Source organism: Arachis hypogaea, chromosome 3 (genome assembly GCF_003086295.3).
Source record: "Arachis hypogaea cultivar Tifrunner chromosome 3, arahy.Tifrunner.gnm2.J5K5, whole genome shotgun sequence".
Classification (NCBI taxonomy): Eukaryota; Viridiplantae; Streptophyta; class Magnoliopsida; order Fabales; family Fabaceae; genus Arachis; species Arachis hypogaea.
In genome coordinates this window covers 50,806,002-50,828,629 of record NC_092038.1, presented here as the reverse complement: position 1 = coordinate 50,828,629, position 22,628 = coordinate 50,806,002, and the positions used below count along the sequence as shown (strand labels likewise).

Sequence of the window (22,628 nt, the reverse complement as noted above, 5' to 3'; positions counted from 1 at the left end):
CAAAGAGCGAGGAAACTGAGAAAAAGTTGGACCCCCCACAGGCACGACCTCAAAAGGATCCGAGCTACAAACGATAAAGCACGCAAACAACCTAAAGAGGTAAGAACAGCAAAATTTCAAACAGATATCATGCATAAATACGATAAAAGCTTCAAGAGATTACCACAAAATCAACCTCAGAAGCTACTTTTTGTTTTTCCAAAAAAGTCGCAAGGTAACTAGAAGCGTCAAACAAAAACAAAGTTCAAAAACCCACAAAACGGGCTATTTACATAAAATGTCCAGAAAAATATCAGCTAAAGATCAGGAGCTTTCCCGGCAGCATCAGTATGAGGAGAAGGAGGACGAGTCTGAAGGGGCACGGCATCCACGGTCCCATCATCTCGGTTCAGAATCTGGCAATCCGGATCAGATGTGACAGGAGGAACAGAGGAGGTCGACACTTTAAGAGAAGGCACCGGGGAAGGATCAGTCTCTTCATTATCCTGGTCATCAGGGACAATCTTACCGTCTCTTACAACATTATCCAGACTGATGAGAGTCAAGTCGGCATCAGGAGCAACAACCCGGAACTGCTCCATCAGGTTCTCGGAGGCAGCAGTTACGCTACCCACAAGATGACCCTGAAGCTCACTATAATTAGTCCGAGCTGTCTCCACCTCCTCCTGAAGACGCATCAATTCCCTATAAGCCGAGACATAGCTATCCTTATGTTTCAAAGCCATGTCTTCGGCCAGCTTCAGAGAAGCGGCAAGGGCAATAGAGCTGGCCTTCTCACCCTCCAGTTCCTTCTCCACCTTGGCCAACTTCACCTCCAACTCCTCCTTCAGACCCTTGATTCGATCAAACTCTGACTTGGCCTCCTCCATAAAAGATTTGGTAGCATGAACCGGAATCCCCTGAATTGTTCGAAAAATAGCCGCACCCATGTGGGCCATCTTCACACTATTTTGGGTAATAAAGTACAAATGCTTTAAAAGAGACACATCGTCCATGGAAAGCCCACCATAGGGGGCAATTTGCTGGTCAACAAACTCAATGGCATCAAAGTCCGGAGCATCCAAATTAAAGGGTTCGGAGGTTTTTTATTTTTTCACAGGAGGGGCACCAGAAGCAACAGCAGAAGTTTGAGGAGGATCGACCTGATGAAAATGGGGAGTAGGAATCACTTTCCTCGGCCCAAAGGAACTCAGCACAGGGGGCTTCAGGGGGACCTGTGAAGATCCCTCGCTGGCCACCTTGGCCGAGATGTTCAGAGCAGCAGTTGCCTTCTTCGCCTTCTTGAAGGCCTTCATGGAGTCATTGTTTTTAGACATCTCTACAAAACACAAAAACAACCAAGACAAAGAGTCACGAAAGAGGAACAAAAAAGAAATAAATATAGAGGCAAGTCGGGCCAAACAAATACCCAAAGCAGGCCGAACCAAGGACAGATCATTCAGAAAACTCTTTGTATCCAGATGGGGAGGTTTTCCCCACAAATCTTCAAGAACAACTACAAAAGCCCGCTCAACCTCACTAAGCATTTCCCATGTGTAACGTGGCACTCTTACATTCTTTTGCCACTCTAGAGGAAAAGCAGGCTCGTCATTTTCATCAAGAAAAAAGGGGCGGGCCCCCTCAACAGCTCGAACTTTAAAAAAGTAGTTTTTGAAGTCCTTAAAAGACTCATCATACATCGTAAACACTTTATGGCCCTGGGCGGACCAGAAAGAAACCCAAGAAGCTTTCTTCTTTGAAGAGCCGCCAGGCTTGGCAGAAACAAACAAGTAAAGAAACAAATTCTGGGAAGGTGTTACATCTAGTTCATGACAGAGAAGTTGAAAAATTTTAATAAAACCCCAGGAATTGGGGTGAAGCTGGGATGGAGCAATATTACACGACCACAACAGGTCGGTTTCAAAAGCAGTGAAAGGAAAAGTAACATTCAATTGGCTGAAAAAGTATTCATAGGCATAAAAGAAAGGACGCTCCCCCTCGATGGAAGTCGGAAAGCAAACCCTCTCGTCAGAATCAGGAGCAACAAGCTCGTAATCCCCCTCACAAGCATTGTTCCCACAAATCCTATGACGCTTCCTCAGCTCTGTGCAGAACTCAGCATCCACAACGGAAACACACAACAAAACAAGGGAGTCCAGCCAATCGAACATCCCCTCGGGAACTCTGGAAGACATCTCTACAATGTTATTGTGAGATGACATGAGGCCAACTAAATCCTACAAAGTAAGAAAAAAGATAGGGGTTACTACAAACATCTCGGATAGGGAGAAAACAACTCGGCTAGAACTTCTCAGGCAATGAAAACACGAAAAAGAAAATCCCAAAACTCAAACCAAAGTCCTGGGGCATCCTTTGGAGGCAGTAACAAAGCAAGGTTTCCACAAATACTCTACAGTTTACATCCTAGCATTACTAAAAAAGGATTTAACAACAACAAACGCCTTTCGCCAAAGAAAAACACAGCAAATCATTACAAGCCTGCCAAGCAATCCCAAATATCAAACAACGACAAGCGGAGACCATTAAAAGACGCAACCTTTTTTTGAAAAAGATCAGACAGAAAGCAATCTCCAAAAGTAAGAAACAGATACAGATTTTTTACCAGTATCAAAAGCAACCAGAAAGCAACAATAAAACCCCAGAAAGCCTCAACAGAAATTCCAGAGAAAAACCACAAGAAGGAAGATAAGAAAAGCATATCACAGCAACTAGTAAAAGATCACAAAAAGATCTAAACTTTCAAAACATGCAAAACCAGAACTTTACCAAAATCAAAGACGAAGCCACGAAGAAGACGAGAAAAGTTATTACCAACCTGGAAAGAACAAGCGAGCTTCAACAAAAACCAAAGGAGGAAGACGAAATCTGGGAATGCGAACGAGAGCAATAAGAAACACAAAGACCTCAAGCTCCGACGCCAAAATGACGCTGCACCACAAGGAAAACAGAAATGCAAACGTAAAAAACAGAGAGTGGAGAAATCGTTTTCGGGGTTTCAAAATCCAAAGTAAAAGAGCCTAAAGGAAATGGGGCAATTAATGCTCAAAATTAAAAAGCATTAAACCCTCGCACGTTCCCAAAAAAAGCGCCGGCATAAAAGCGCGCGTCTTTTAGAAGAAAACGTTCTACATTCAAAAAGGACTCTACAAAAAGGGAATCGACAAAATGCTTGAGTTCGGCTTCACCAAAAGAGGGACCGAAGTCAAAGACTCGGCCTTAAGAAAGAAGACCAAGCTCAAGCAGGGGCACTGTTCATACCCTGGGTCGAGCTGTCCGACCCGGGATGTTCTACAGACAAAGCGACCGACCTCTTCAGGTCAGGACAACCCGACCTCTTCTCAAAGAGCTCGGCCAAGTCACAGGAAAGCCCAAACAAAGGGCCCAAATAGAGGAACACGTACCAAATCCAAGGGCAGCCCAAAGCCCATAGAGATAAAGGCGGTTCCCTTAAAGATGACCTCACTTAAAGATAAGATAAAGATAAGATAAGATAACTAACTTATCTTATCTAGAAAGGTCATTTCTCACCATTATAAATACACTGGAGCACCCAGGTATAACTCATACTCTGATTCTACTCAATACCTGCTTAATACCCTTGCTAACTTAAGCATCGGAGTCCCTTGCAGGTACCCCCCACCCTCCGGGGATGAAGGATCAGCTCCACCACCAAGTCCAACAAGTCGGACACACCAGCTCCGGCCGCCGTACACCTGCTGGACACGTCGGCTCCTACCAACCCAGAAGATCTCATCCGAGATCGACTTACAGTTTCAGATAACCCTCGGAACAGCACTCTTACATTGGTTCTAAGTTAATTACCTTAGGTCCTAATTTGTCACTTTTATCTTAAGTAAAAATAAATGCAATGTCACAACATTTTATAGCAAAATTGAAATTACATTAGCGGTTTCGTGATTACCTCCACCTCATGGTAACCGACTAGCACCCTTAGTTCTCCCTTGTGGACAGTTTCAGGACATATGCCCGGGACAACCGCACTTATAGCATAAGCCCGAACCAAAACAACACGGCCTATTCATGTGATACCTTCCACATTTTTGACAACTTGAATCATCTGAAGCAACCGCTAACTGTTTTCCCTTTCTCTTGAATTCTTGGCCCCTTGGTGCGAGGTTCTGATTATGTTCCCTTCAGTGAAATTCCCGGCCATCATTTCTTTCCAAAGCAGCCTTCTTTAAACACTTTTCTGCAACCCTACTATTATTTACCAAGTCTGAGAAAACTCTGATCTCCATCAGGCCCACTGAACTCAATATGTCACTCCGGAGTCCTCCTTCATATTTGATGCACTTCCATTTCTCATAGTCTCTCGGAGCACCTTGACAAATCTTGGAAAATTGACATAATTCCTCAAACTTGTTTGTATATTTGGCTACAGACATTTGACCTTGCTTCAATTGCAACAATTCAAGCTCCTTAGTAGTCCTGACCGAATTGGGAAAGTACTTTTTGTAGAATTCTAACTGAAAGGCATTCCAAGGTATTGCAATGTCGTCTTGCTGTAGTAGACGTCACGTACCCTGCCACCAATGCTGGGCTTCATGATGACTGGATTTTTGACGGTTTAGAATTTCACTAATGAAATCTCGTTGTAAAGTATAGTTTCTAAACCAAACAATAATCCTTTCATACAAATATTTGTTTGTCACAAGTACAAACCCCTAAAATTTATAAACCAAAGTATTTAAACCTCGGGTCGTTCTCCCTAGGAATTACAATAAAGTGTCTTGTTATTGGTTGTGAGTTATTTTGGGGTTTTGGATAAGAAGCATGAAAAGTAAATGGCAATGAAAATAAACTAACAACTATAAAAGGCTCTTGGCAAGTTAGGAGAATTAGAAGTCCTATCCTAGTTATCCTCCTCAATTGTGATGAGAATTGTTCATTGCTACCACTTAGTTAACCTTTACTAAATAAAGGAAAGTCAAGTGGATGAATCAATTTGATTCCTCAAATCCTAATCAACTCCTAAGGGAAAGACTAGCTTTAGAGGTATTCAAATCAATTAACAACTTCTAATTATCAATCAACAAAGGAATTGGATAACTCAAGAGTCACTAATTATTCTACCTAGGCGAAGAGGAACAAAACCTACACTAAAATCCAACCAAGCATTTCATCAAACACTTGGAAGGCATAAAAGGAAAACATAGTAAATCAACAAGAGGAATAGAATCTAACAACAATTATTGCAAAGAATTAACAACAACAATCAAGGAAATCACAATTATCATGAATTACCTCAATTTGCATTATTGAAAGAAAACAAAGGAACAAAAATCTATCCAAAACAAAATGAAGAATTATAATTATTAAAGCACATAACTAGAAATAAGAAGAGGAGAAGATTAAGAATTGGTAAATGAAAAGTGAATCAAAGCATGAATTAAACCTAGATCTAAGAAGAGAGATTAACCTAAATCTAATCCTAATTCTAGAGAGAAGTGAGAGCTTCTCTCTCTAAAACTACTTCTAAACTAAGCTATGACTAATGGTCACTAACTTCTTTTTCTCTTCCCCTTAAACCTTCATCCTTTTATTCCTTTCTCCTAGCAATTGGCGCCAAAAATGGGTTCAGAAACCCTCTCAAATCGCCAGGCACGTGTTGCATTAATGAAGTCATGTGCCACCATCGGCGCGTGCGCGCACGGTACGCGTGCGCGTCCCTGGCCGATTCTGCAATGTGCGCGCGAGCGCCTTGTGCGTGTGCGCGTGCTTGGCCGAGATCGATTCTTTTGTCTTTTGTGCTTCTTTCCATTTGCATGCTTCCTTCCTTGCTCCTTTGATCCATGCCTAGCCTATTTCAATCCTGGAATTACTAGCAAACACATCAAAGCATCTTATGGAATCAAGGAGAAATTAGAATTCATCAAAATAAGGCTTAAAAAGCATGTTTTTACACTTAAGCATAAATATGGGAGAGATAACAAAACCATGCTAATTCATAGGCCAAATGTGAGAAAAGGTTATCAAAACACTCTAAATTTTATACAAGATAAACCCTAAAAATGGGGTTTATCACTTCACCCGTTAACTGGTAAGTTGCAAATTCTACACGTTGATTTTCAGGGACTTGTTGTGCTTGTAAAGCCCATTCCATCGCCTAAAACCAATTATCTACCTCTGTGGGGTCCGTCGTCTCTCTAAAGATGAGCGGGTTTACCTTCAGGAAGGTTGCTAAGGTCATTGTCCCCTTCTCTCTGTCACCACCATTCCCATTGCCGGCTTGATTCTCCAATGCCGCAACCATAGCCTGCATAGCAGCAGCCACGTTCTCTAGGGCAGTCATAAAGTTCGTGGGATTTTTTTCATGTTCGGTATTACTAGCCCTATCTCTCCCTCGACTGTGATCGTGTTCATGAGTCGCCATTTGGTTCCTGTTCACACCAAACAAATGATATCAAGGTGATCAGTCTCAATATCGCAAGTCTAATGCTTCAAAGTTCCAAATGCATGCTCATGAACTTTATGCTATGTATATCAGGCCGATATCCTAAATAGCACATAAACACGACTCAGAGTATGCTCATAAGCATAGTCAGTCCGTCCCTCAGGTTCTACAGGAATGAATTGCTCTGAGACCATAATGTAACACCCTACCACACATAGCCTCACACCTAGGATGTAAAAGAGAGTTGGCGAGGCGATACGACCTCTAAAAAATAAAATTTATTACATAATATAGTGAAAAATATTTATAACTAGGAGCCTTTGAAGAAAGGGACAAAACAAAAATTGTTAAGTCGAAGAGCATAACACTCCATGTACGATAACGTAAGCAAGATAATAATTTATATGCTAAGAGTTCCAGAATACATGTAACAAAACTCAAGACTCGGCTCGTGAAGATAAACCGATCCGAGCACATAGTTATACATATATAGATATGTAGGAAAACTCAAAAGAAAACCCAAAATACAGAGTTACAAAACCCGAATCTCCAAAATCACCTCTAAGAGGAATTAATACAACATATATATAATAGGTGGTGATATTAAGTGTCTAAGCTAATACAAATAACCAAAATAAATCCAACAGATAAAGATCTTCACAAAATGAGAAGCTTCCAGCATGCCTCAGCGAGGTACCACCTATTCTGCATCTGAAAATCACAAAACCCGCATGGGTGAGAAATAGAGGCTCTCATCATGGTAACAGTGCCCACATTTCTAACATATAATATCTTGGGAAAGCCGAAGGCAATCCTAGAACATCCAACAGATAATTAAAGCTTAAAACATAACTAAACCATAAAATTAGATAGGCAACTAGCTAAATGCCTTCAGAACTATCTAAAACTCCCCTTTCTAACTCCTCCAAACCTTCCAACCACCAACAGAACTAAATGCAACAAATACAAGTATTATAAACAGAGAAATCACAAATAGGATTCAAATAGAGCAGATAATCAAGTAGCATTTAGTTATGCAATCACTTAGGCAATCCAAATAAGACATATAGATGCATATGATGCATGCCTGTCCTAGTGGCTGATGAGTCTCATCTGTCGGTTGCATAGCTAACTTGACATGTCCTGGTAGTTAACCATTGGACAGAACACCAAACACGGAGCAAGTGGGACAATGCCTCAACCCTTGCATCTTACCCGCGTACCCGAAGCAGGGGACAACTTCACCCTGCCCCTTACCCAGGAAGTGTTACATTTTTGGCTCGGAGCAAGCGGCAACAGAACATAGCCCTTGCGTCTTACCCGCAGCCTTTCCGAAGCAAGGGGATAACACCACTGCATCTTACCTAGCTTATTCACTTTAACCCAGAGCAAGTGGATGACACCACTGCATCTTACCCGGAGTCAAATATAGAAACACACTTTCATTATTATTATCAATCATTTATTCATCGATTCATGCTTTCTTAATACATACCCAGAGCAAGTGGGTAACACCACTGCATCTTACCCGGAGTTCTCGCCTCTTACTCGGAGGAGGTGGTTAACACCACTGCGTCTTCCCCGGAGGCATATCACAATCAAATCCAAGTCCATTTTCCTTATTATTCTAATTCCTTCGTAATCACTAACTCATTAATTCATTTTCCATACACTCTCAACATCTCTACACTTCTTAATCATATACTCGGAGCGAGTGATCATTTCCCACCGCCTCTTACCTGTCACCTCAATCTCATTGAATCATATGCATATACATACTCCACTATAACAGATAATTCTCCTCATTCATTCACCAATAACATTCTTATTAACAATCATTAATCATCAACAATACTAACAATTCTCAACAACTGTAATAATTCAAAACATTCATCATCAACTCATTAACAAACAAACACGACATAATACACAACCAGCCATAATTCACTAACAAACATAGCCCTTCGACTCATGGCATACACAGCACCCTGCTATCTTCTTCCACAATTCATATCCTCATCATTAATCATAACTCATCATAATATTCCCTTTCTTCGTCCATAAGTTACCCCCTTCCTTATCTTCCTCTCAATCACTAGGCATTTTACATTAATATAAGATCTAAAGGATGAAAATGGGGTTTATAAGCTTGAAAAAATATCTCAGAAGGTCACAAGCTTATTGGGAAGGTGAAAGACTTGAAAATGAGGTTTTTATAAGAAACGGGGTCGTGTGCGTACGTACAGGGTTGTGCGCATGCACAGAAAGCAAATTTTCTTTGTTGAGTGCATACAAAGGATGTGCGAGTGACATCAACAGAACGCCTTTCCCAACGTGTGCGTACACACAGCTTGCACAAACCAGAAATCACAAATTTTGCAGAATCTGCAGAATTCAAATTTCGAGCCTAAACTTCCAACGATCATATCTCCTTCCACAAAATCTAGATTTTCACCAAATTTGAACCATTTTAAAGCTTGTGAAATTATCTTTCTTTTGATATAAAAAGCATCAAATTAAAAAATCAATAGCTTGAGATATGATCCATTGAAGTTCATCCAAAGTTCATTTTTACCAAAACTCATAAACTTCCAACTTCTAAAACATACACTTCTAAACTCATTCAAAACCAACCAAAACCAAACCTAAGCCACACCAAGTTCTAATATACTTCATAACATACCTTTTGTGCCATAAATCACCCTTTTACACCAATCAAAACTCAACCATTCACATCAAGCATATTCCAACTTACCAATCCAATCCACAACTCAATAATTCAATCTCAACACACATTCAACATTCAATATCTCAAATTTTCACAACATACAAAATACTTTATCAATTTCTTATGACAATTTCACCATCAATTTCACCACCAAGATGGTACCAAAAACAACTCCATTTCACTAACCATCAAACATACACCAAGGCATACATATCTTGCATAGAATATCTCATCAAAACTCCAAAATCAATAACCATATACATAATAATGCAATCCATCTCAACCATTCCACACATCAACAATTCAATCCTTATCCTAGGGTCACTAGCCTAGGTTTTCACAACCACATTACATTTTAGATACAGAAAACCAAAACCATACCTTGGCCAATTTTGGTTCCACCCGAAACACCTCTAATTTCAACCTTCAAAGTCCCCAAAGCATGACCAACAGATTTCCAAGCTTGGTGCTCCACTCCAAAGCTTTTCAAAACCACCAATCAAGCTCCAATACACTTATATATATTACCTAAGCCACAATATCACACCCAAACACAATGACTCAATACCCAATACCTCATTCAGAATTTTTCTACGGTTGGAGATCTCTTACCTCACCCAAGGACCAAGGAGGCAAGAACAAGCCTTCCCCTCAAGTTACTTTGATCCTATAACACAAAGGAGCTCACAATTTTCAACATTTTCACTCAAGAAATACGAAATCAAGGGCTGGAAGAACATAGGTGAAAACGTGACTTACCTCAAGAATAATTGTGTGGGTTTTGTGGAGCTCAATGCCATGGTCGTGTCGTCACAAACTGTCGTCAATCGGAGCTCAGAGCGGAGAGTTATGTCACTTTGAATCAAACCAAGGGTTTGCTTCTCCTTCCTTCTCCCATGGCTGTGTTTCACCATGGAATGAGTGCCAAGAGGGGAGAAGAGAGTTGTTTTATTTAATTGGGCTAAGTTGGGTTGGGCCAAGGGCCAAATACGGGTCCGGTTGGTTCGGTTTGGCCCGTTCGGCCTAACCTTGGGCCGATTTCTTTAAAATTGGTGTCAAAATTATCGTTTTAATTTTTTCTATCACATTAAATCATAAAAACCTCATTTCTCATTTTCTAGAATATATTTTAATTTATGGGTTAACTAGTCATTAATTGACCAGGTTTTACAACAGATCTATGGCGACTGGGAGGAGTCTTATGGTGAGTTTTCCCGTGGGATCCTTGGGGTGACATCCACCATGGAGGGTACAATTGCTCTGTTGAAGACTTCTCCAGTTAGAGTGGTGATCAGGTTGATGAATCAACTGTCTACTTTGATAGTCTTTTCTGGACATTTCTCCCCTGTATTGAGGCTTTTTGACATTGTAAACCACTAGTCAGTATTAACCGTATGCACTTGTATGGAAAGTATGGAGGGACTTTGTTGTTGGATATTGCTCAAGATGTGGTTATGATTTTTTAACCAATTATCGATATTTGGGATTTTGTATGTATACCTCTACTACATTCTACATCCTAAATTCCAAAGTCTAATACTCAACTATAAGGGTTAAATTATAAATTCTAGTTCCTCTACCCTACATACAATATTCTATTTAATAAATTCTAATGCTCATAAAAATAAAGCAAAGCTAACCTTGTCGACAATGGCATCGGCAATATGGGCAACGCCATTCAGTCGAAACAAGCTCTGTTCGTCTGCCAGGATGTCCAACAGAAGGTCAGTGCTAAGAAACTCCGAATCCTCTCTTAAAGTATTCCTCCCTCTCTATAGAATTTCCTCTCTCTATCCAAATTCAAAATCCACACCAAATGAGGAATCCACGGCTACCTTCCACAGTTTTATGAACACTCTCAACGTAAGTCACTACTGCCTCCAGCGGTTTACGTTCACGCCACCCAACACATAAACCGCTACTACCTGTGGCAGTTTATGCACATGCCAGCTTCCACCGAAATCGCTACTGCCTATAGCGGTTTTTGTTCAAAACACCAACTTACATAAATCGCAGCTGTTAGTATCGGTTTACGTACTCCTATAAACCGCTGCTGCCAATAGCAATTTCTATAAAAATATGAAAAATTACATTTTGATATTGTCATTTCAAAAGTTGTATTTGAATAATATTTTTCTCCAAATGATTTATTTAAGTGAATTGTCTTTATTATGAACTATTTTATTAATTAACAATAACATAAATAAAAAATGGATTAAGTCTCGTGCCTACAATCTCCGTATAGATGAGCTATGTGTAAAACACATTCTTGATACTCCATATATTCAGAACGAATCAATTTCACATGAATCCTATTTGCATGGGCAACTACATTTACATAGGTAAAGTAAATACTAATTTTGAACAAAAATAAATGCCTTTTCTTTCGTGTTAATTTGTACAAATTAAATCATTAAACATCATATACGCATACAAGTAAATATGAGTTTTGTACAAAAGTTAACATATTCTTCCTCCGTACTTTTACAAATTAGTAAAAATGATATGCATAGATAAATATATATGAATTTTAAATAAAGTATTTTAGTTCTTTCAAATTAAAAGGTGGCTCATTATTTTTAATATGGCAATGAAGTGTGTGTAACGCAGCGTTATAGAGGTTTGAGGGGTTAATACAGTGGTGTGATGGTGTAACTTTTTCGAAGTTTGAAGGAAGTAATTGGACCATCTGATTTTTTTGCAACTGAATGGAGAACACAAATTGGACAGTTCGATTACCTGCAAAAAAAAATTTTATTCATATTTTCTTAAAATCGGACGGTTCGATTTCAAGCTGCTATAATTTTTGAATTCGAATCGGAGGAAACTCGGACGGTCCGATTTTAGTTCTTTTTAAAATTTAACCGGTTGAGATGCGGTCGGACCGTTTGATTTTTGCTTTTATATATACCCAACACTAGCTGAAGTCTCAATTTCTTCTTCATCTCTCAACTCTCTCTTCTGAAATCCCTTTGGTTCTTTCTTCTTCTTCATTGTTTCGACAACAACTTCTTCTTCTTTGTTTCAACAGCAGCTTTACTAAGATTGAGAGTGTTTGATGTTAAATATCATTATGGATGATAGAGTGATGTTAAAAGTTTATTATCATGGTCAGATTCTGTTACAAACAGCTGAAGGAGTAAATTTGTGTGTGAAAATCTGTTAGATATCGTTATTCCATTCACATTGTCGTTTGAAGAATTAAAAAGTGTAATTTGTGAGAAAATAGATTCTCAAATATCTAGGAGAGTATCGTGCATTTTGTACAGGTACCCTATATTTATATTTGATGGGTTCATTCAGTTTCAAACCAAATATGTAACCGTTGAAGCGAGCATGCAAGATATGTTTTCAGTGTACATGGAAACTCGCTCACAGATATCGTTCATCGAGTTGTATATTGAGTTCGAACAATCTGAAGCAGACCAAAATATTGAGTTGGAAGATTATAATAGTGACAACTAGGAGGAGTTCGAAAGTAACTATAAGGTCATTGATCCAGGTGTAGACGAAGATCAAGCTGATGGCACTATGCAGGCAGATGTGGCGGAGGTGGCAAATGCACTAGTAAACCAGCATCCGTTCGTGGAGCCTACTTTTATGCGCTCGCTGGATTTAGAGGCCATGCATGCACCGAAATTTCCTCAATATATAAATGCAGGTATGTAATTTTAATACAATGTATGATAAATTAATATTATAGATTGATTAGGTAACATGACCAACATGTGATCTGTAGACTATCAATTGATCATGTAAGATTTTTTTATTTATTAAATAGCATTCAATTAATTGTTTGTTTATTTTTATTTTTTATTAATTATTTATGTATATTTTATAATTTATTATATATTGTGGTTAATAATGTGCTATTACTTATTTATATTTATATGTGTAATTTATATTGTGGTTAATATAATGTACTTATTTATATTTATAAGTGTAATTTATATAATGTGCTTGTTCTTTTTGCAGAACGTCCAATAACCTCCTAATGTGAGTAAGAGAATGATAATCAGGCTCTCAATTACGCTAGCTGACATCAAACAATCTGTTATATAAATTGTTATCATAAGAATCTCAACTAAAATGTGCTACACTTATTCAAAGCAAATGATGATTAACTTTATCTATTTGCAATCGGAAAGACTCGAGGTTGTCGAGAATCGGCGAAAGAAATGGTAAACGGATCCAAGTCCAGGTAAGCAGAAGGGTTAGTGGACCATCAATCTCCTTGCAGTCGACACGAGTAGCCCTACACAATGCTCTATACAAGTGCGCTAGACATGCGGAACCCCAACTAAAGTGTATGATCTCGCCGAAGTTACGGAGCAACGGCAGAAATTTCCAGTGCACTCCTGCCCCTGACTTATCCCCAAACAGAATGGTCTCAAATAATAATATTATGTGGCACTTTACGTACCTCTGAATCTGAATATCATTATCTAAGACTAAATGATCCTCCAATCTCCGAAACCAGGTCAACTTTACGAAGCTTCCTCTACAATCTGACCTCCTAGGTGCAACACCAAAATGATGCAAGCATTCGACCCCTAAGGCCTCATAACTACTCAGGTCGGCCCTGTAACTGGAAGACCATTTGTCGGAAGGCCAAGAATTACCGTCATATCCTCCAATGTCACGGCACACTCACCAATTAGAAAATGGAACATATGAGTCTCGGGCCGCAATCTCTCGATCAGAGCATTAACCAACGCCGACTGACATTGAACAACTCTATTATGAGAAACGTGATAAAAATTTGTCTCCCACAAATGTTCCTCCACAATTGGATTGTACGGATCCGGTGACAAATAATAATAATCACAAATTAACATCTGTGAACCCTACAAATCGTGAGCATATATCACATTAATCAAATATAACCATACAATATTTAACATTTTCCCATTCTCATTAACATATAAGCAATGTAACATAATTAATAAAACTCAAATAAATCTAAAACATAAATTTAACTATTATCATTACATTAAAACTATATTTTCTAATATCTAAACCCTATTTATTTCTTAATAACAATTACTATTCGTTTAGTGATAGATATTTACATAACTAAATGTTATACTTAAATAAATCTAATTATTATTATTATTACATCCATTAAAAATATATATTCTAATATCTAAATCCTATTTATTTAGTTTACAATAATAATTATTAATGATTATTTTATATTTATATAACTAGACTATATATAAAAAACATTAAACTCCTCATTTTTTGTTATTATATATATATATATATATATATATATATATATATATATATATATATATATATATATATTACTACTGTACTGTACCGCACTTATTTTTAATAATCATACATAATCTATTAACTAATAATATTTTTATAACTTATTGTTATGTTTACTAACATAATTAACTACCTAAATTAGGCTAAATTAACGATCACAATAACAATAATAATAATATACCTCAGACAATTAATCAATTACTTACTTATTTCACTAATTATATTAAACAACTTCAACATTTTAACTAACTAACAAGATACACTAATTAATAATTAAATATTCAAATAATATATTTATATTAACAATTAACTTAATTATTATTCAAAATCTTCAGAATTTATTTTATTTTATTTTATGGTTCTCTTCTAACAATTACTATATAATTATTAATATAAATCCAATCCACTTAATATATAACAATTACTACAATAATAAACCAATCTTTAACATTATTATTATTATTTACATTAAATAAAATTATTTAGTAAACAAATTTATATAATTAAGATGACTAAGATAATTAACAATGTGTAATTCTAGACGATTAACATCTTTTATTTTTGGTCACCTTGGCATTATTGATTTTTGTTGCTCTCCTTGCAACAATGGGCTTCTTAATTTTTGACTTTGGCTGGAGCTTCAATGGAAGAAAGGGAAGGAAGAATGTGGGGTTTGAAAGGGATGGATGGTTGGAGGATGAGGGATAACGCGAAGTGGGATATTTGGGATAGATGGCTGCGGTTCTTGCATTTAGGGGTCCACCGGTTGGGTTATTGCATGTGCAACACGTGGCCCTTGGTACGCAAATCGGACAATACAATTTATGTACCCTCGAAGCCAGTAATTGGACCATCCAAATACTCTCCCTTAAATCAGACTGTCCGATTTGTTCAGCGCAGCCACCACACCCCAGTGAAATACGCTAGACCCCAATAATGAGGGTATACACCATACTGGCCTCCATATTAAAATTAAAAAAAGTGGGATTTGGATCTTCTAAAGTTTGAATTTTACTTTAGAGAATAAAGTATGATCTATCATCATTAATTTCATATGTGAGACCAAAAATAAATATGAAAGAGAAACTATTTAAGAGTAAAAGATCACACTTTACTCTCTAAAGTGAAATTCAAACTTTAGAGGATCCAAATCCAAAAAAGTGTTAAAAGGTTACTCGAGCAAAATTATAAAAATTAAATTAGGGACATAAAATTATTACAATCTTCCTATTATGAGTTTTTTATGTCTCAAGTTTGTCATTCTCAAATAGTGGAGTCTTGGAGTAATGTACCTGTAAATATTTTAATGCTCAAGTTAACATAGACTGCAAAAAACACTAAATTAGAGATGATACTTAAGTGCATGTATTTATAATAGTACATATATTATGATATCATAAGCTCATCTCCTTTTGTGATTATGAAGTCAGGTATGTCTCTTAGGTTTAGTAGCTTCTAAGATATAAAAAGTGGCTCATTATTTTTGTAATGGATTCCCATTACGTATTTTTTATTGTTCCGAACTGTTGTCGTGATTTTAATAGATATGGAAACACTTTTTTTTAAATTGTAATCCACAAATTGGAGGTTCAAAATTATAGAAAAGAGAAAACTTAAGGTTTGATTTGGTGGTTGATGAATTCAAATCCATGTGATGCATAAATTGGACCTTTCGGTATTGTGTGATCAAAATTTTTTTTAAATCTGGAACAAATCGGTGGGTCAGTTTTACGATTTAAAAGAATAAAAAAATTTGATTACCCAAATCAGTAGGTCAGTATTGTGGATTTAAAAAAAAATAAATTAAGATATACATATCTGAAGGTCCAATTTGCAATGTATATATAACTCGTGGACTAGTTTTGCAAGGAAAATTTTATCTCTTCTTCAACTCACCTTCTATTTCTTCTCTTTCGTTTCACTTTGTTATGTTTCAAACAGTGTGGAGAAGAGTGAGTGAATGATCCTAGTTTAAAAAGAATGGAGAATAGAGCTATGCTAAAATTATATTATAATGGTCAGATCTTTTTACAAATACATGAGGGAGTGAGATTTATGTACGACAATTCATGTGATGTTATTGTTCCTTTTACATTACTATTTGAAGAACTAAAATGTGTTATTTGTGAGAGGATAAATTCTCATTTATCAAAGACAATATCGAGTATCTTGTATTGACATTTTGTATCAGTATTTGGTAGGTTTGTTCATTTTCAAACGAAGTATGTGACCGACGATACGAGCATGCAAGAGATGTTTTCAATCTACTATGACATTTGATTGCAAGTGTCGTTTATCGAATTGTACATTGATTTTGAACAATCTGAAGCCAATAAGTGCAAAAGCAACTATGAGATTATTGATCCAAATGAAGAAGATGTTGAAGTTGATGACACTGTGAACGCAGATGTGGTGGAGGTTGCAAATGTATTAGCAAATCAGCATCCATTTGAAGAACCCTCTTTTATGCGTATGTTGGATTTGAAAGTTATACATGCACCAGAATTTTTTAAATATCTAAATGCGAGTATGTAATTTAGAGTGCTATATGGTAATTTTATAAGATAGAAATAGCTAAGTTTAGTGTAATATAGTATGATAATTGTTAAATTCTTTATGCAAATAGTGATGATTAATTATATTTGTAGAATAAAATAAAATGGTATTAGGTCTTTATTTAGTATAAAGACTATAATTTTGTATTTTTTAAATTTATTTTGTATGTGTAATTTTTTAATTTTTTATATTTAAATGTATATATTATATATGTATTTTTATAATTAAAATTTTAAAGTTTTAAAGTTGTGAATATATATTATATATTTTCATATTTCTACATACTATATTATATTTATATATTTATACGTTTAGATAAATATATTAATATATAATATAAGTATATACATATACCTAATATTTTTATATTTATACATACTATATATATTTATATTTGTATTACATATATTATATAAATATATAAGTATATTAGATGAGTATATATTTATATTATATATTTATAAATATATTTTTACTTTAATATTTATGATTTGTATATTCAAATTTTACATATTTGTATACACTTTTTTATATATATATATATATATATATATATATATATAACACGTACTTTTTAAGTTTATGTCATGGTGTTGTTGCTGCGAAGCCTCCTGTTGTGATAGATGGTGAATTCATTGTAGGAATGAAATATAGTTTTTAGTATTTGTAGAGATATAGACTACCAAATGTATAAGTCAGAATTTTAAACATTCTATGTCAAATGTACATAGTATAATACAAATTGTGATTGGCTAATTAGGATTAGTATGATCCAGAAAAAATATTGTTGAGAGATAAGAAGATATAATGATAGTCACATTTGTACTAGAGCCACTATTTCTCATAACCATTTCAAGCTGAATTCCATTATAATTGTAGAAAAGTCACGAAGTAATGACATAAATTTCCAATAAACCGCTGACCCAAATTTATCAGCAAACAAGATTGATCCAAATAACTGTAAGACCCAGAACTTTTGAAAAAGGGCTATCCTGAGCTAATTTCAAATTCAATATTTTTGTAACTTTAATTTCAGAAATTCTTTTATTAAAGATAATTAAAGCAAGTTTTGATTAATTGAATTTGAAATAAATTAAGATTATTATCCAATTTTATAATTATTGAATTATTTTCTATATTTAAATTATAAAGTTGGTAGTTATGAAATAATAAGAATTTTATATAATTTGGACTAAATAATTGATATTTTAAAATATTAATACTGCTGTTTTGAAAAATAAAAAAATTAATTATATTATTTCTAATTTTTGGATTTGAACATTTTATTAAAAATAATTTGTAAAATTGATGAACAAATAGTATTTTTATACATTATTATTGTTGGGTTAAAATTTATTTCTAATTACTGTATTATTCCTATTTTTATTTAAAATTACAAAATTACCCTTAAACCTAATTTTTACCTAAACCCTAATTCCCAAATTGGGAAAACCCTAACCCGATTATCCTTTCCCCAACCCAGCAGCAACACACACACACAAACACAACAAGCACACACAGCAAAACACACGCACTCACTCACTACAACAGAAAAGAAATGGGAGGCGGAAGCAGGGGAAGAAGAGAAGAGGAGGGGGAAGACCGTGCCGGCGTGCTGGGCCTTACCGCTGCCGTTGCGCCATCGTTTGATCGAAGAGAGAAAAGAGCGTCGCGCCTGCCACAGGCTCGTCGTCGCCATGGAGCCATCGCTGTCGAGCTGAGTCCAGAGGAGGGTTCGAGGTAGCAGCTGCAGCGTGTGACCTAGAGGAGCTCATCCTCGCCGATCTGCCGCCGTTGGAGTCGTGCACAGAGGATGCGCGAGGGGGAGTCACCGTGAAGCCCATCGCCGTGGCTGCTGAACCCGCGCCATCGTCGTTCCCGTCATGGAGTCATCGCCGTCACTTATGGCAGAGCCAGAGAGAGAGAGAGAGAGAGAGAGTTCAGGAGCAGAGTAGACAAGAGAGATATGAGGCTGAGTTGGGGGTCTAACCACCGCGCCCAGTCGCTGTTCGTGTCGCCGGCGTCGCTTCTGTCAGAACCGTCGCCGTCATTTCTAGCTTTCATCTCCATTGTGGTTAATTATGGATGAGAGCCGACGAAGCTGCCTCTACCGCGGGATAACGCTCTGCCGGTGAGGGTTTTAATTATGGTTTCTGACCTTTTGAATTTTGAGAAGGTTTTGATGCTGCGTGGTTATTTTAGTTGATCCACCGGAGCTTTTAGCCACTACCGGAGCCGCTGTCGGGTCAGTTTGGGATTGCGGCTCGTCTGTTCTGCTGTTATCGTAAGTGTATTTTATTTTGAACTCTCGGTATTGGTATCCCGTTTTCAATTATTGAGAATTTTGCAATATTAATATCTCAGGGTTGAGTTTCGGAAATTGTACGATTAAAATAAGAGTCAATGCGGTGTCATCTTGCTTCGTTTCTCCTGGTGAGACTATTCAGTTTCGTTCCTTTTTACCGCAGTACTTTATTGACAATTATGTTGTAATTTCATTTAATATCCATTTCACTTTAATCCCAATTTACGTCAGATAAGTCACTATTGCTGTGAACCTTGATTGTCGTTGTTGATATTGCCTGGGATCACTGAGGTTACTGTCACGAGTTAGAATAGAAAGAGGACTCTTGACGCGTTAACTTTAAAGGGGTCAACTTTGAGGTAGGGGTTTGTCTAAAAGGTCATTTTATATTTTGGAATTGTTATAAATGGATACTGATGTGAGAACTTTATACTTTTTAGTGATTGTATAAGTCTTATGTATTGCCTGGCTGGGTTGGATGAATATGATTATATGTTTGATTGTATTATTGTTTGATTTTGATAAATGGATTGTTGCTGAACTATTTTTTTAAAGTTTTGGAAATGAGTTTAATCGGTTGATAATGATTTGATCTTGAAACGGTTTTCTTGAGATATGAAAATGAGGTGACTGTTGGATTTAGCTTACTTTTGAATTGATTTTTGGTTCTGGACCGTTGAAAAGGATTGTGGAATGGTTTGGTTGGAACCCGAACCGGGTGGCAAAGTCCAAGTTTTAGGGGAGGTGTTGCCAAAATTTCTATAAAAATCCTAGACTTTGTTTGAAAAGTTATTTAGAAAGGTTTGGATTTGAGAAATTGTATTATTTGATTTATTAAGAAAATATTTATGTTTTTGAGCTTAATTTATTTAAGTAAACTATATGTCTTGAGTTCGATTTATTTAGAAATGAATTATTTCACCATTTTGAATCACTGAAGGAAAATATTATGTTCTAATATTGATTTTTGATATAAGAAGGACTTTTGCTTTTGGTTAGACTTAAAGATATCGTTTAGAGGAGCTTTTAGTGATTTTAAAGGAAATTGGACTTTGATTGCATAATTGCGTTTGTGACAATTTGGGAGAAGTCAGAGAATTGGTTTTAAGAAGGAACCTGAAAGTGGTTTTGATTTAAATGAATTGGCTCCGTTGCAAGTGAATTGGTTTTAGATTGGGTTGGAATTGTGACTTTATATGATTCGATTTTACAGTAAATTCTGTTTCTATTTACTTTAACCAAGAATCTATGATTTTAAGAGTTTCAATGAATTTTTGAGAAATTGAGATAGGTTGTGCTCTCCTAAAATCTTGAGACTCTGCTGAGAAATTTTTATTACCAAATTTTGTTTTAGGATGACTGATTTTTTGATCTTTCAAAAGAGATTTTTAATTTGGCCTAGTTGCTGAATTGTTTGGAAGTTTTAGAAAGGTGTTGTAGAAATGTGACTTGTTTTGAAAGAGAAAATTTCTTTTGAGAAAGATGGCTTATAAGCTAGAAGTGATTTGGCAATGTGGATTTTTGAAGTTAAGACTGGGATGAATTGAAATTGAATTTTCAAAGAAAAGTGCTTTGAGAAAAGTGATTTATGGCTTAAATGATGATTATATGTTTGATGATGTTGGATGGTGGAAGTGCTGTTATGTTATGAGCCAGATGGCTATATATGATAATGAATTATGGCTGTTTGTCGAATATGTTATGAGCCGGAATGGCTGTATATGATAATGAATCATGGCTGACTATGAATCATGAATTTAAACCGGATGGCTGAGATGAATGTTGATTTATGGATGAGAATAAATGCAGATATGCTGAGTGATTGATATTGTGATTGTTGCACTTTACCTATCTGAGATACGAGTTTTCCTGGGTGAAAGCAGTGGCTAGCCACCATGTGCTCCAGGTAGAGACTTGATACTCTAATGACCCTATGTCGTAAGTGTGGCCGGATACTGTAAAAGTTTCGGATGAGCTCGCCCCCGTGAATATACACCAGTGAGGGTGTTCGATGTGAATTATAATTATGATTGTGAATAACTCGAGTTGGGGATGCACGACAGAGGGACAGTCCAAGGGTTAGTTACCAGGACTTGTCGGGTTGGCTTTATAACCGAATATAATATCATCAGCCACTAGGACAGGCATTTATCATATGCATCTATGTGACATTGTTTGGGTGTGTATATTATACATGGTTGCCTTTGTGATTACTTGTGATTAACTGCTAATTGTTCTACTTGCAGTAACTGTTTGGTTGTACTTGAACTTTACTATTTGTGTTTGCGGCTGAGACTCTATTGGATTGTGGTAATTGGTTGTTGTTTGGGTTGTTTGGGCCTAGAGCCGTGGTTGATCATGAGGTGGGCCGAAGGCCATGTCTGGTTGATGTTTCTGGTTTGAAAAAGTATGAAAAACTAATTTGGTTCAACATAAATAAACCTTTTGAAAAGCTTTTAAATTTTTAAGAAATGAACAGTTCCTCTTTCAGAAAAGATTTACAGATTTTTCTTTTATAGTAAACCTTTGTTTTTGAAAAGATGCATAAGGTGGTTATTAATCACTGTAACAATCTTATCTCGCGTATCCTATTATAGTAATTCTGCTACCCTACATTGAGAACCTTTTCGAGAATGATGTTCTCACTCCCCTACAGGTCTTTTCTTTTTCAAGTTACAGACGACGAAGTTCAAAAGAGATTATTTCTTTTCTTTTAGATGATATTTTAGTATTGTATTAGTATTTATGTTCCCCTCGCCTTTAACCTTGCAAGTTTTGTAAGAGGGATAGGATTTTGGTATGAGATGCTTGAAAATTAATATGTATGTATATATATATATATATATATATATATATATATATATATATATATATATATCATGTGAGTATTGTAATTTATATTGTAAGTATGAATGCATATTTTTGAAAAATGCGGTCTAAGTTTTAAACATGCTCATATTTTAGTATTAAATAGGGTAAAAGTCATCGTAATACCCGAACTATCAGAGTGGCACAGGGGGAAGTGTGACATTTTGATAGTTAGGATGTTACAACAACAACAATATACGACACTTCACATACTTCTCGATGGCAACTCGATCATTTAGATGTAATCCATCTTTTAGATTTCTAATCCAAGTTATCTTGATATAACTTCCTCTACAATTACTGGTCTTCAGTGCAATCCCAAATTGATGTAAGCATTTAGCTTCTACGGCCTTATGATTAGTCATGGTTGTTCCTGTCACGGGAAGGTTATTTATCAGAATACCTAAAATTAGAACCATATCTTTTAACATAAAACTGCACTCACCAAACAAAAGTTGAAAAATATAAGTATCAAG

The 22,628-nt window shown here is 36.1% G+C and overlaps 1 long non-coding RNA gene across 2 annotated transcripts; it reads left to right on the top strand.

The window, feature by feature from the left end:
• Nucleotides 1-17,701: 17,701 nt before the first annotated feature.
• Nucleotides 17,702-22,214, top strand: LOC112790543 (uncharacterized). Of its 2 annotated transcripts, XR_003196671.3 has the most exons (3): nucleotides 17,832-19,263; nucleotides 19,344-19,643; nucleotides 21,941-22,214. It is a non-coding gene; the product is annotated as an uncharacterized lncRNA (long non-coding RNA). The 2 variants fall into 2 exon arrangements; XR_003196670.3 differs by lacking the exon at nucleotides 21,941-22,214 and having other exon boundaries at nucleotides 17,702-19,263; nucleotides 19,344-19,809.
• Nucleotides 22,215-22,628: the final 414 nt, after the last annotated feature.